Below are 14,639 nucleotides of genomic sequence, written 5' to 3' on the forward strand. Positions count from 1 at the left end.
CTGCTCTCAAATAAGGAGTTTGACCTAGAAAAAATCATTTGAAAATCCATTTCTCAGAGTGAAAATACTGTTTGCTTGTGGGTAAAGTGTTTTTTGTACATGCGTCAATACTGTATTGACGCAAGAATATGTCGGATAAGGACGTGGTCTACGATGCGCTATTATCATACATGTAGCTAGAAGTGACCATTAATACCTTCACATTTTTTAAGCATGTAAACAACTTATCACCTACTGACAGTGGAGAGACTAGTGGAGGTGGGGTGGGGGCTGACCTAAAACACCATTTAATTGAATATTTTGATTGGTTTCACAGACCAAGATTGTTCGGCAGTATGTCAAATTAATTTATGATAGACTTGTTGGCTGTGTCATGTGAAAGCATATCAAATAATGCGGCTATATTGTAACTCCTTTATTCTGTATTGGGTCCATCTGAATCACCAGAAGGTATGGGGGCTCATTTGACCAGTTAATGATCTATCACTAACGCCATAATTGTCAAGTCTTGTGTCTAAAATTGACAGGCTTGTTTCCCTAATCTCAATCCAATGGCAATTTTCGTATACAGCTCGTCATTTTCATTTCACTAAAAAAGTTATTTTCCATTTTATAATTTTGTATGGCAGCCTTTGAGACTCGTGAACATTAAGTACATAATTTATGAGGCTCATTAAACTTTTTCTAACAAATATTTTTTTTTTTTGCTCTTTTGCAAATAAACAAAGGTGCACTGGTGTGAATAAATTCCTTTCTATTGTTGTGGTATAAACCATGCAATCCATTGTGACTCGAAAATTCTGTAATTCGTATACATGCCGGCCACGTCACTTGACTCTATACACTTATCATGCATGGATTTTAGATGAAATGGTTAAACATTAATATTTCTTTAAACGGCTTGGAACTTTTTTTTTTTATCTTTACTTAACAAAGTTTTTACTTTTCCCGTAGACATGTTTTATTGTTATAAGAATTAAACGAAATTCTGTAATTTGTATAACATTATTCCATAATGTTCATGAATTATTGTTGACCCACTTGATAAGATACAAAAAATAAACATGTAATATCTCAATTCAAATCATTCGCATGCATTCCTTTCGAAATATGTTTCTTTTATTGAATTTGAAAGTATCGATATTCAATACATGAAAAAAAATCTTTATGAATACATACAATTTCTTCATGAGTAATTATCTACTTCATCATGTTAATGATAAACTTTTACATGTTTTTGAAATTGAAATGCATTAGTTTTTCATTATTATCATAGAGGAAATTAAAATAATTAATATTGAAATATTAGACTTAAGAACAAATATCCATTACAAGAAAAAACACTTTGTGAGGAGAAATGAGAGAAAAAGTCTGTACCGTCTCTTGGACACATCTTTAAATGTCAATCAAGACGTTTTGGTTATTTTCTAATTATGTCAATGAAAGTTAATTTGACCGATATTTTTGTTATAATTTGGCTTGATACTCATATTTTGAGGAAATCTTCATAAGCCCTGAAAGGAACTGCTGACCTTGGGATTTATGGGTAATTAAAGGATGTATCCGTTTTGTGGAACCACTGCCAAGGGGAAGATGTGCAAGGAAATTGCATTTGACAGCGAAAAACAAAAAGGAGGGAAAAACGAGAAAGAAAAAGGAGGAACATGATCGATATGTAATTATGGAAATGCGTGTAAACGGTAAGAAAAATGCATTAACAAGTTGTATAATTTTTTTTCAACTTGGTTTACTGTATGAACTTTTAAGTACACATTAAATTTCAAACATTTAGTTTCAAGTTTAAATAAAATGTGATCAGTTCGTTTTTATAGTTTTATTTTTAAAACAACGATGTACACATTTCTGCCTTTCGAAGTTACACATCAACATTTATTTTCTTTCTTGCAAAATCCTAGGGTGGAAAATCTATATGCCGTATTGCCATATAGGTTCTTGACATGGTTATTTTTAGGATTTTTGTTAATCCTCCGATCGCTATTCGGCAGGCATGACAAAGGAAATAATAAATATTTACACGCGATCGTTTTTAAACCTTTATCTAACCCTATTCAAATCAAGGATAAATAGTGAATTTTTGGTTGATGTAATAAGATATTTATTAAGACCCGATTAACACAAATGGGAGCCTTTGAAGGTAATCGCGTGTTGTTTCTGATCTTGAGAAAACGTTTGACAGAGTTTCTTCAAAATTATTGGTTTCCCACGTGATTTAATGCAAATATCTTAATAAAACAAGTATATATGTCTCATTAATATTCAATGATTTTCATTATGTGAGTGCGATTTTTTTTTTTTTTTCCCTGTAAGGGGATTAATTGCTTGTTGATCTGCCTGGCTGTGATTGCAGCCTTCGGAGATATATTTACTATATTTAGGTCTATATTTCTCATATAGCCTTTTCTTCACCTCAAAAGGGAATCTAAAGGTAAATGATTCCGAACTAGAGTCCTATCAGCTATAAGATCTTCACTAGCCTGAGAAAATATCTAGAATCATGTCCAATACGCAGTAAATCATAACTTGCTCTGAAGAAAAAGATGTGTCATTAGAATCGCCCACTAATACCAAATCAAAATCACTATTGGGGACAGGGATCTTTTTCAAAGTTTCTTGGGCAAGTTTCTTGTAAGAATCTTGTGGTGATGCTAGCACTTGCAATGTAAAAAAAAATCTTTTGTCTCTGTGACATCCCAGATCTGGAGGTCGGGGCTTGAAGTCAAATGGATTTATCGCAAGACTGCTTATTCTCCAAAACGTAACCATGACTCATGTAAGCAGAATAGCTGGACATGTTATAAACATGCATGATTTTGGTATGAATGTTTTATTTCATAAAGGATGACATGCAAATATCTCTGTAAAGATGAAATGAGCCGAAACATAATCCACTTTTCTATCCGCCCGGCGGCCATTTTCTTTGCCACACGCTGGATAGGGTATCACTGGTAAGCCACCCCACTGAACCTTCAAACCTCCTTTCGAAGTCGTCACACCGGGGCGGTAGAACTTTCTCAAAACCAAGAAAAAATGGTAATATCTGTAGTTTCATCTAAACCAGAAGTGTTTAGTTATGTGTAATGTTACAATGGTTCAGTTACTACTGGGAAACATGTATATTTATCAGCAATTCAGCATTTATCTTACGATGAAATCTTTAAAACTGGGCTAACCATGCTTTTTATCAGATCAATGGCTGGATTGACATAAAAGTAAATAATTCTGAAGCGACATTTTGAAATGAGATTAAAAGGAGCTCCACAATTTCTAATGAATCGTGTGTAGTTGAAGAGGAGCGCCCCGATATTAATAGTTCAGGATATATGACGTCATCATAAAGTCCTCTTGACAAGAGTTGAAAATATATACTCATAACAGGAAAACCCAACAGAAAGTTTGAAATTTGAATGTTTGCACAATGTCTGGGAACAACCAAATGTTATTTGAAACCAATGAAGTACATGGATTATAAGTAGGACTGTAACGAGTTTCATGGGATTTGCGATTTTGCTCGATTTCAGCGAAGAAGAAGAAAAAGAAAAACACACAACAAAAGAAAATTATGCAAAAAAAGTAACAAAAAAAAAGAAAATGATGCAATGAGAAAGAAAGTGAGATCGAGCGAAAAGGAAAAAGTAAACAAAAAAGAAAGAAGGTAAAGAAGAAAGAAAGAACGAAAGAAAGAAAGAAAGAAAGAAAGAAAGAAAGAAAGAAAGAAAGAAAGAAAGAAAGAAAGAAAGAAAGAAAGAAAGAAAGAAAGAAAGAAAGAAAGAAAGAAAGACTTTTTTTTTTTTTTTTTTTTTTTTGACTTTTCAAATGAAAACTTTATTTACAAATTATAATCACAAAAGTCAGGTATATAATAAAAGAATAGTTTGACATAAACATTCAAATGAGATCAGGTTGATTACAAGCACAGAGTTATAAAACCAAATGTTAAATGAGCCATGCAATGCTGCCCTCGTTAATTGTAAAAAGTAATCTATTCATACACCATTTACGTGAAAAAGCATCAATATTAGAACATAATTTGTAATAAGTAAATTCATAGAGTATTCTGTTTTTGAGACGATGTAACCAAATAATAAGTGGATCGGTGGAATTTGAGGTACGGTACATAAAATAAATGGTACTTTTTAAACTAATAATAAGGAAATTAGCAAGGCGGATAACCTTTCTGTCACGCCCTCTGGCATGCGGAATGAGTGCCCAGTATAGGTCAAAATTAAGTTTGAGAGAGGGGAGGAGATTGTTCAACAGTCTATGAAGAAGATTGAGAGAAGGTTGGATTCCTTTACATTCGATGAACAGATGTTGAATGGTTCCTAGTTCTCCGCACCATCCGCAAAAAGAAGAAATGTCTGTATTAAGATGATGGAGTATAGTGAGCGACGGTAAAATATTGTGAAGGAGTTTGTATTGAATATCAGCCTCTTTTTTAGGTGTTGGTAATTGATAGATAGATAGCCAGTTCACTTTTGTAGATGGATCGAGAAATCCAGTATCATGCCAATGTGAGCTTGATGAGATTGTCGTATTATATAGTTCTTTCCTGTAGATTCCGTAGATAGCTTTAGAAGAAGCAGTAAGTCCATTTTCGGAAGAAGCCAGAGTGAAGTTGATCGGAGTAACTGGAGCAGACAATAGATCAGAGTATTCGTGTTGACAGCCTGAGTCATTAAAATATGTAGGAAAAACTTTAGAGAGTGCAGTTCGAATGAGTAATGTTTCACGTTCGATGAGACGCGATGATGGTTGTCGAAGTCCTCTTGGAAAGTTCTTTTGGAGACAGCTACTCTCAATCCAAAGACCAGTTGAGTGGTTTATCAAATGGCGAACTAGTTTCACTCCGCATGCCATCAGGCGCGTCGGAAAAAAATTATCAACATCAATTGCATCAATAATATGAAAACTATTTAAGGGCATGTTAATTGCATGGCTGAAAGAGAGGGATTGTGTCACAATTCGAGCTCCAGATGTCAACCAAGCTCGCAGAACTTCACTATAGTAAACTGGAAGACTTGTGTAAAACTTAGGATCAATTCTTGTAAAGAACAAATGGTAATCAAATCCTAATTTACAATACTGTCTCAGAAAATGAGCCATAAAGTCGTTTACTGGATGAGAATTTAACGAAAGAAACCGTTGAATAATCGAAAATCTGTAAGTTAGAACACGAGCTTGGAGACAAGCTAGCCCCAGCCCTCCTTCGTCAGGTTTTTCATACAACACTTCTTTCTTTAACCAGTGCCGCTTATTTGACCAGATAAAATTCACAATTAAATTCTGAAGTTCGTTTAATACATTTTCAGGAGGAGAAAGAACTGCAAGAACATGAAATATTTTTGATGCAGCGAGCTGGTTTGCAATCAATACCTTGCCTTTAAATGAGAGTGAGTTCGATAAACGAGACCACGAAATGAAAGTCTTATTAAGTCTTTCTTTACATTTAATCCAGTTTTGTTTAGAATAATTAAACGTGTTCCCTAAATGAACTCCTAAAAAGGGGAGACCTTCACTATTCCAAGAAAAGTTGAGGGGTTTATCATTCCGCCCTTTCCAACGGCCGACCCAAAGGCCTTGTGATTTTTTTGTATTTAAACATGCAGCAGAGGCCAGACTAAACATATTGTAAGTTTGTTCAACTAATTCAAAGCCAGCATCGGCTGTAACAAATATCGATACATCGTCTGCATATGCAGATACTACACAAGGTTTGTTAATAGCAGGGATATTTAATGCATGATTTGACACGTTCTCTCTTAGTGAGTTCAGGAGAGGCTCAATGGCGAGAGTATATAGCAACCCTGATAGAGGGCATCCCTGTCGTATTCCTTTCTCAAAGGGGAAGGGAGCTGTCAGGGATCCACACACTTTAATAAGGCTTTCAGCCCCTTCATACAAAATTCGTATATAAGATATAAAATGACTTCCAAAGCCCATGCGTTTCATAACATTGAATAAATAAACATGATCTACATTATCAAATGCCTTTTTCTGGTCCAAGTTCAATACAGCCAAAGAAATATTATCAGTGTTTGCATAGAACAAAATATCTCTAATGAGATTAATGTTGTCATAAATAGAACGACCGGGGATACAATAACTTTGGTCTCTTCCAATAACATGGTCAATGCATGATTTTAGCCTACTGGCAAGCAGCCTAGCAAAAATTGTATAGTCTGTGTTGAGGAGGGAGACGGGACGCCAATTAGAAATATCAGCGAGGTCTCCTTTTTTGGGGAGTAAAGTAATGACCGCCCTCCTAAAAGAGTATGGTAAAAATCCAGATTCAAGAGAGGAGGTAAGAACTTCGAGAAAATCATCTTTGAGCATGGGCCAAAAGACATGATAAAATTCAGAGGTAAGTCCATCGATACCAGGAGACTTATTTTTGCCTAGCTGCTTGACAGCATTATCAAGTTCTTCTACAGATATTGGATTATCAAGGTCCTTTGATAAGGACGGATCAAGCGTCTTGATATTTACAAGTAAACTATTGATGGCACTCTTGTCAGTTGGCTTTCGAGTGTAAAGAGATTCATAAAAATCCCGAACATGATTTTTTATCTCAGAAGGGTTCTCCGAAATACGTCCCGAAGCGAGCCGAATGCGGGATATACTTTTTGATAAGGAATTCGTTTTTTCTAAGTTGAAGAAAAAATTGGAGCATGAGTCTGTTTCATTTGTGTATTTAAAGCGAGACCTCAAAAGAGCTCCGCGTGCTTCATTTTTCAGTAACGAGTTTAATGCATTTCTATGCTCGTCGAGAGTATATTTATCTTGTTGGCTAGATTCTTTTGCGCTCTGAAGTTTATCAATCTCTTTGTTAATTTCTATTAGAGCTTGCCTTTTCCTTTGTACTATTTTTTTACTATACATTTGAGTAATTGATTTTATATGAACCTTGCCGAAATCCCACCAAGATGCAAGATTCGGGAAGTCATTTTTTTCTTTTTGCCAATCTGACCAAAAAAGACGAATAATATCAATGTAACTTTCGTCTTCCAAAAGAGTGTTATTAAAAATCCAATATGCACTTTTTCCTTTAGCTCGTATTGGGAATTTCAAAGTTAGAGAAACTGCAGAGTGGTCAGATAAGGAACAAGGTATAATTTCACACTTATGAATAGAAGAAACTAGACACGATGGTACATAAAATCGATCTAATCTAGACTTTGAAAAGCCCTGTGCACTGGCTGGATTGTGCCGTTGCCAGGTGAATTTCTTTTCATTTGGATTTAGAAAACGCCATGCATCGCAAAGAGAAGATTTATTCAGAACATTTTGCAAAGCCGTAACAAGTTTAGGTCTGCGTTCTGTGAGCGTGCACAAACGATCAATCGCAGGATTTTCAGTGCAATTAAAATCACCCACGATCACAATATTATCTTCGCAACAGGTGGAGATATGACAATTAAGGGCATTAATAGCTTTAATTGCCATTTCATCAGATTGAGGAATGAGTGTGTTGTATACATGATAAATACAGTTATTATGGGAGAGCTTGTTATACAATATATAGCCATCAAAAACAATACAAGTAGATAAAATATCGACTTGAGAATTATTAACCAAAGTTGTCACTCCTGACCCTCGAGTAATACCGGGTGAGCAAAAAGGTTTATGCGACCAGTTGCTCCAGCAAGGATTGCTATCTTTAAGGTGGTAAGTTTCCTGTAAAAATACAACGAGCGGGTTGCATGCAATTTGCTCAACATAAACTCGGAAGGAGGCGTTTTGAGTTTGGGAGGAGCATCCTCCGGTGTTGAGGGTCAGCATTGACAGTGCCATTATGGCTATAGCAACTTGAGCGTACGTAATGAATGGAGAGAAGGTAAAAAGGAATTAGCTCTCCAGAGTGCTGATCAATTTGTATATCCTCTGCTGCATGTTACGTTTTACTAGGGGGCTGTTTTTCAGGGGCTTTAATTGTTTAACTAGCCCTGGAATATTTGATGTATATTTCCGTGCAATCTGGGCAGGCTTTTTCCGCCCTTTTACGTTTGACAGAAATTTCACAATTTGGCCTTGGGAGAGGGGGCCTTGAGTCAATGGGAGTGCATCTTCCTTCGGGACATCTTCATCCGTTTGGGCATCTTCCCAAGTCATGGAGTCAGTGTCGGTAGATGAATCTCCAACTGTGGAGGATGGGGTAGGAGGGATATTGGGGGTTTGGGAGTCAAGGACTTGCGTTAAGGTTGGAGAGTCTACGGTTTCGGTTTGGGAGGAGGGAGCTTTCCTGGCCACTTTCCGAAGAGGAGAGGGGGCCTTCAGTGTAGTAAGAGTAGTATTGTTTTCGTTTGATTCGGGTGTTAGTTGCTTACGTTTTGAAACAACTTCAGAGAAAGTTCGGACAGGTGATGGGGGAGTTTTCCACACAGGCGAAGGGCACGCAGAAATAGATTTGGGGGGAGGGGACTTGGAGGACACGACTATGGGCGTGGTAGTTGAATTGCTGGACGGCTGAGCAGGTGATGTCAGAGGTATGTGCAGTGGGGAGGATTGAGGCTTCCTAATGCGCGAGGGGGTGGCTGAGGTAGAAAGGGGCCCACGATCACGAGGTGGTAAACTAGGGAAATCAGAGGAGGTGGGTACAGGTGGGGGCATTGTAGTTGCCGCCAAGGGGGGAGGTGATGGTGGCATGGGGTCCGAAACCGTAGTGAGAGGCGGGGAGGATCCGCGCTGGCGCACTCTCGTGTCATTTGAAACTGGGGCAGCGTTTGTCTTTGACTGATTAGTATTTGTGCTTGTTTGAGGTTTCTTACAATTGCGGGAAATATGACCAAATTCACCACAGTTAAAACATCTAACTGACTCAGTTGAAATAAAAACACGATAGTTCATACCTGAAAACACGAAATTAATGTTATCTGGAAGTGTTGTGTTAGGTTTCACTAACACTTGAACGTGCCTTCTAAAACTCATAATATGGTTTAGACGTTTGTCTTTAAATCCTAGAGGTATTGGTTTGCAGTCGGACACAACTTTGCAAAAAGGTGCTAGATTTTCAGTCAAGACAGAATTCGGTAGTTCTGGGTATACATTAGATAAAATGACTCGAGTAGTGGGCCGTACAAGGGGGGTTAGTTCAAGAAAGGCCCCCTCATACTCAAGGCCTTGTTGTACAGCATTGATAACAGCTTCTTTGGATTTTAGATACACAGCTATGCGACCATTAGAGATGCGAGAGGCAGATATTACGTCATTAGCGGGTATAGTTGTAGTAAAGACATTGATATAAGATTGTATCGTTACATTTTCAATAGCTTGAAAGCTTACACCATTGTGACGGGTGACATTTTTAAAATGTCCTACATTGTTTAACAAAGGGCCAGCTGCACTTGTGGTACGCTGGCCCTGTACACTACGTTGGTTTGCTTGACTGGCCATGTACGAACCAGTCTAGAAACCTTACAAAAAATAACAGAAAATGTGTTTAAAAAACACTAAAATTGGTAAACCTGACGAAGGAGGATCGAGTCTATATCAATCTATAACCCAACACAATTGTAATGGTACAAAAATCAAGGACCAAATGGTCATATAAATCAGTGAAAAAACAGAAAAACCGGAGCTCGAAAAAACACAACTACCTCACGAAAGAAAGAAAGGAAGAAAGAAAGGAAGAAAGAAAGAAAGAAAAAAAACAGAAAGAAGGAATGAAGGAAAATTAGAGAAAAGAAAAATATAAATAAGGAGACTCATACCTTTAGAGAAGTAAAAGTTTCTTGGGGGCGCATTTGGCATTAACATTTAACCCGCGCACTTTTTGTTCATAAATTGCGCTGACCACGTGACCCCGCTTGAGGCGACGATCTCGGCTATCACTTACGATTGATGGCATCAACATTCAGCATCATCATGACCGTGGACTTCAACTTCTGAGCGGGTTCGTTTAGTGCCTATATTTCTACGAATAATCTATCATCGGGAATGTACATTGAATCCAAGATGAAAATGAGTTCCCCAAATGTTCTGACCAAAACAGTGAGATCCTTTGTTGGCTGTTAGAGGATAATTTGAACACAAGACATTCAGCAAACGTGAGGATGACGTGGAGGGGCTTTAGGCCGAGTCAGATGAAACCCCTACCCCACCCTCTTTAATTCGAATCCACTAACAACTGCCTGGTATCTCAATGTATAATGACACACCAGAAAAGTTTTGAAACTGGTTTGGTATAAGATTAACACCAAGGAAGGACTTAACAAGGGTTGGCTTGGTGCTAAACTGGTGTTGACTCAACATGCATTTCCCTAGCATTGCCTAGTGGAGATACGAACAAACAAAGGAGCAACTGCATAGGAGTTGGAAAGGATGCAATTTCAGTGCTTGCACCGGGCCTGTTTTGGCCAGATATAAAATTGTTACCCCTTTTTAGTCTGCATGATCTACCTTTTACATGCATATTTAGAGAGTTATTACACTTAATCAAATCTACAAAATAATCAATGGGTTATCATGATGCATGATTAGATAGCTCTGATGAAGTGCGCGATTCAATTTGACAAAGAGAATATACATGGTAAAGTTGTTGTTTCACGTGATTTTCATAAACCACGTACCGTCATGACCGTAGTCGCGTATTGCTAAATCTGAAGAAAGAGTTTCTCCATGATTGTTGTTTTGCTAATCGTTGCAAGCGCGTTGGCGATCGAGCGCTGCAAAACTCATCAATTATTTTTCACCCTTTGGTCATTGAGTGGGAAAGAGGCGCGGAGTCAGGTGCCAATGACAGAGTGCCGAAAAACAATCATATGACAGGTTAAAGAACTTGTATATGATCACAAAACAATATTATAAAAGTAGTTTTAGTCATGTTTGAACATGTAACCAGGTATATCTAACTCCCTGGTATAACTTGACTGGAATATGACTTTTGTAGGTGTTTTGATATTTCATTTGATGGGTGGAAGATAGTGTTTTCAAGTGTTTTAAAAGAGACGATAACTTGTTTTGTCATGCAAAACACGGAAAGCTTGTGAGGACAGGCTAGTTGATGTGAATTCCATGTTAAATTAACATTTTTCTTTCACACACATATTGGTAACATCCAGCAACTAACAAATAGCCTGTGTCTATTCTTTTTTGAAAATTGAGATAAAGTCTTTGTACCTATTTCACCGATATAATTAGATCAAAGAAGGACAAATATAATCATAAATCTTAGAAGTGACATTAATGACGTTCGCAGTATCTTTGTAATGTCTAATGTCCCCGCCAACTTCCACTGTATCAATATTATTGATAAAATTGATAGACGGTGAATAATACGGGAAAATACTTGTTTTGAACGAACGGAACCAATGACTCTTCAGTACAGGAAACACTAAATGAGACAGGGAAGTATTCCTAGTTCTACATTACCTGTTACCAAATTAAGTTCATTAACAATGTTTGAGCACTGATACGCTTGTTTATCATCCATGTCCTCATACCAGGTTCCCTACAAGGCATGCTGGGACAACCAGGACGGTGAATGTTGCCAATAACGGATGAGCAAATTCTCCCTGGCAATGGAACGATGATCTTTTTGTGATCATGTCAAAAAAGAATGCTGGCTTATTGTCGGCGCGCACGCTTTGTTGACACGGTTTCAAGGGAATTTCGGATGATTTTTTTGCTGGTCCATTAACCATTAATTGTTTACCTCTATCATTGTTAATTAATTCATTTTTGATAAATAAATATCATAATGGGATGTCGAACGATATGGTTCTATCGTGTTGGAAATATTTCCTGTTTCTCACACCTTCGCACATTTTTTAGCTTAAAGAAAAAAAAACATTTTGCTATGAACTTTTAAACTATAAAAAACAAATGATGGAATTCCCTTGCAGAAGGTTTTATGAACTAGATATTTCTAACTGATATTGTCAAGTCCACATGTAAAAGCCAATTAATAAAACTTAGCGACTCAAACCTTATATAAAATGCTATCTCAGGCTTCAATTCTTCTTAATATCAGGGAAGAAGAAAATGTCAAATTGCCTGGTAGATGACTCGTATTGCAACACCTCAAATAAGGTGCTAACTCTCGGTTTTTGGTAATCGTTTGCAATTATTCACACCTTTGTAAAACCAACTTGAGGTTCATATCATAGTTTACTTTTCCCGATAGCAGCTGTAATGGAAGGGGCGAATTGGAAGCATTTATTAAGTAAAAACTTGGTCTCCAAATTGATATTAAAATCTCTATTCTTAATGATGATAATGATAATAATAATAATAATAATAATAATGATAATAATAATAATAATAATAATAATGATAATAATAATAATAATATTAATAATAGGCATTTGTATAGTGCCATCTATCTAGAAACAATATATTTCGAGGCGCATTATTATTATTATTACCCCGGCTTTAGCTCGAGCTGCCTTTCAGCGCTCGTGCATTCGAGGAATTAATCCTGCTGGGTACCCATTTTTCTCACCTGGGTCGAGTGCAGCACAGTGGATAAATTTCTTGCTGAAGGAAAACACGCCATGGCTAGGATTCGAACCTACGACCCTCTGTTTGAAAGGCGAGAGTCAGAACCCCTAGACCACGACGCGCCCATTCTTATTTACAATAACAATGAAATTGCACTTTCGTGTAACAAAAATTTGTGAAAATTTGATTGAAAACGCCCCTTTATTTTTTCGATCCGTGAATTCGATAGTAAATGCTATAACTTTTAATAAAAATAATGTGAACCATTGAACCTCCACCCGTACATGTAGAGTTCAGTGGTTGTGTGTCAAAAAGGTCTCGTGCAAAAAGTGTGAATTAGCTATATTTCTTATTATAGCGGGTTTTTTTTTACATTTATATATGAATTGATAAACACTTCTCCATGCATATTACGACAACTATTGATGCATAATAATTGTGAAACTTTAATCATATGACAACCGAACATACTTACGATTTATTTTGTATTAGGTAGTTTAAAAAATGATCAAATGCAGGAGCGTTTTATATAAAATCAGGCAAATCTCTGTGGATGAAACCACTGAATCACATTACCTGCATAAAGTTCATGAAGATATAAAGAAGATATTCTAAATTTAAATTGCTAAGTTGCCCTAATTTTTGAGGAAGCGTAAACTCTACTCAAACAAAATTCATGTATGACTTTTTAATACGGTAATGATCTGAGGTGGGAGGTGAGAGTTCTGTTACACCCGCCATACGTCTGGAATGCTCGCAGAAACCACAATGGTTTCCTTCCTTAAATTGATAGTGTGAAAATCAGATCAGCATGAAGTTGAAAAATAATTATCTGGTTTTATAGAATGAACGTGACATTGTGCACATATCTCTAAAAGTAATGTCTTTCATTTCAACTCTCTTTTCCCATCATGTGCACCCCCCCCCCCTTTCTCTCTCCCTCCTCCACCCCCGCTCTCTCGATTTCTAACTATCTATCTATCTATCTATCTATCTATCTATCTATCTATCTATCTATCTATCTATCTATCTATCTATATATCTATCTATCTATCTATATATCTGTCTATCTATCTATATATCTATCTATATATCTATATATCTACACACTTAAAATGTTGGGCAACATACTGTCCACTCTGTTGGGTAATGTATGTTGATAAAATATGAATGTATATATATTATTATGGGCAATTATTATTCAATTGAGCAAATCTATTACCCAATTATTAGTTTTTATTACCCAATATGGGCAGATTTTAACCAATAGTAGTGTGGACAGTATGTTGCCCAGGGTTGGTTAAAAGTTGGGCATTGTTTGCCCAACTATTCTAAGAGTATCTATCTATCTATCTTTTCTTTGGGGGAGGGGATTCTCAGCCCCCATATTTACATAATAAACAATTTTCATGCCTATCCTATTTGTCATGCATGTTGGAAGGACAACGAAGAATTGTGTATCAACAGTTGCGGTTATTAACATTACTCGCTTTTGTTGGTGAAATTGCTCGGCGATTTTGGAATACAACACCCGTTTTGTAGAACTCAACAAAAGAAAAGTCCACCCAAATAACTGGCTGTGTAACTGCTACCGACAACCCTATAGTTGTGAACCCTATAAGGTCATGCAATTGTCACATCACACTGAAAGTCCCTTGTGAAGAGCTAAGTGTTTCAATTACTCAAGTATGAATTACCACTTAATTCGATTTATCATCATTTAGTCATCGTTTGACGGTCATAGGAGGGTCAAGTGACCATTGATATTGACCAATTTGGCAATGTATTTATATTTATAGGCCTGCATACTTTACAAGGCAAGTATACTCTAACGATTGTTAAATTACATTAAATAAGACAGTCTGAAACTTCCGTGAGACTTTCCTGACATAGCAATGGATAAAAATTGCAAAGTGATATCATGGGCATTGTATGGAAATGTTGGTTAATCGAATATCCAATAAATTGGCGGTCAGAGGAGAAAATATTTTTAGAAAATTATACTTTAACCAGTTTGATAATAATATATCAGTAGCACATCATTTCAATCAATATTGAGTATTGGAGTATTTCTTTCCATAATGACAGAATGTTATTGGGACGAGTTTAAGAATTTCTCCACTTCATTCAAATATTTTTTCCACCTTATTAACCCAAGGTTAGACTGGTATTGACATGAT

The sequence above is a fragment of the Lytechinus pictus genome, chromosome 3 (genome assembly GCF_037042905.1).
Source record: "Lytechinus pictus isolate F3 Inbred chromosome 3, Lp3.0, whole genome shotgun sequence".
Lineage (NCBI taxonomy): Eukaryota > Metazoa > Echinodermata > Echinoidea > Temnopleuroida > Toxopneustidae > Lytechinus > Lytechinus pictus.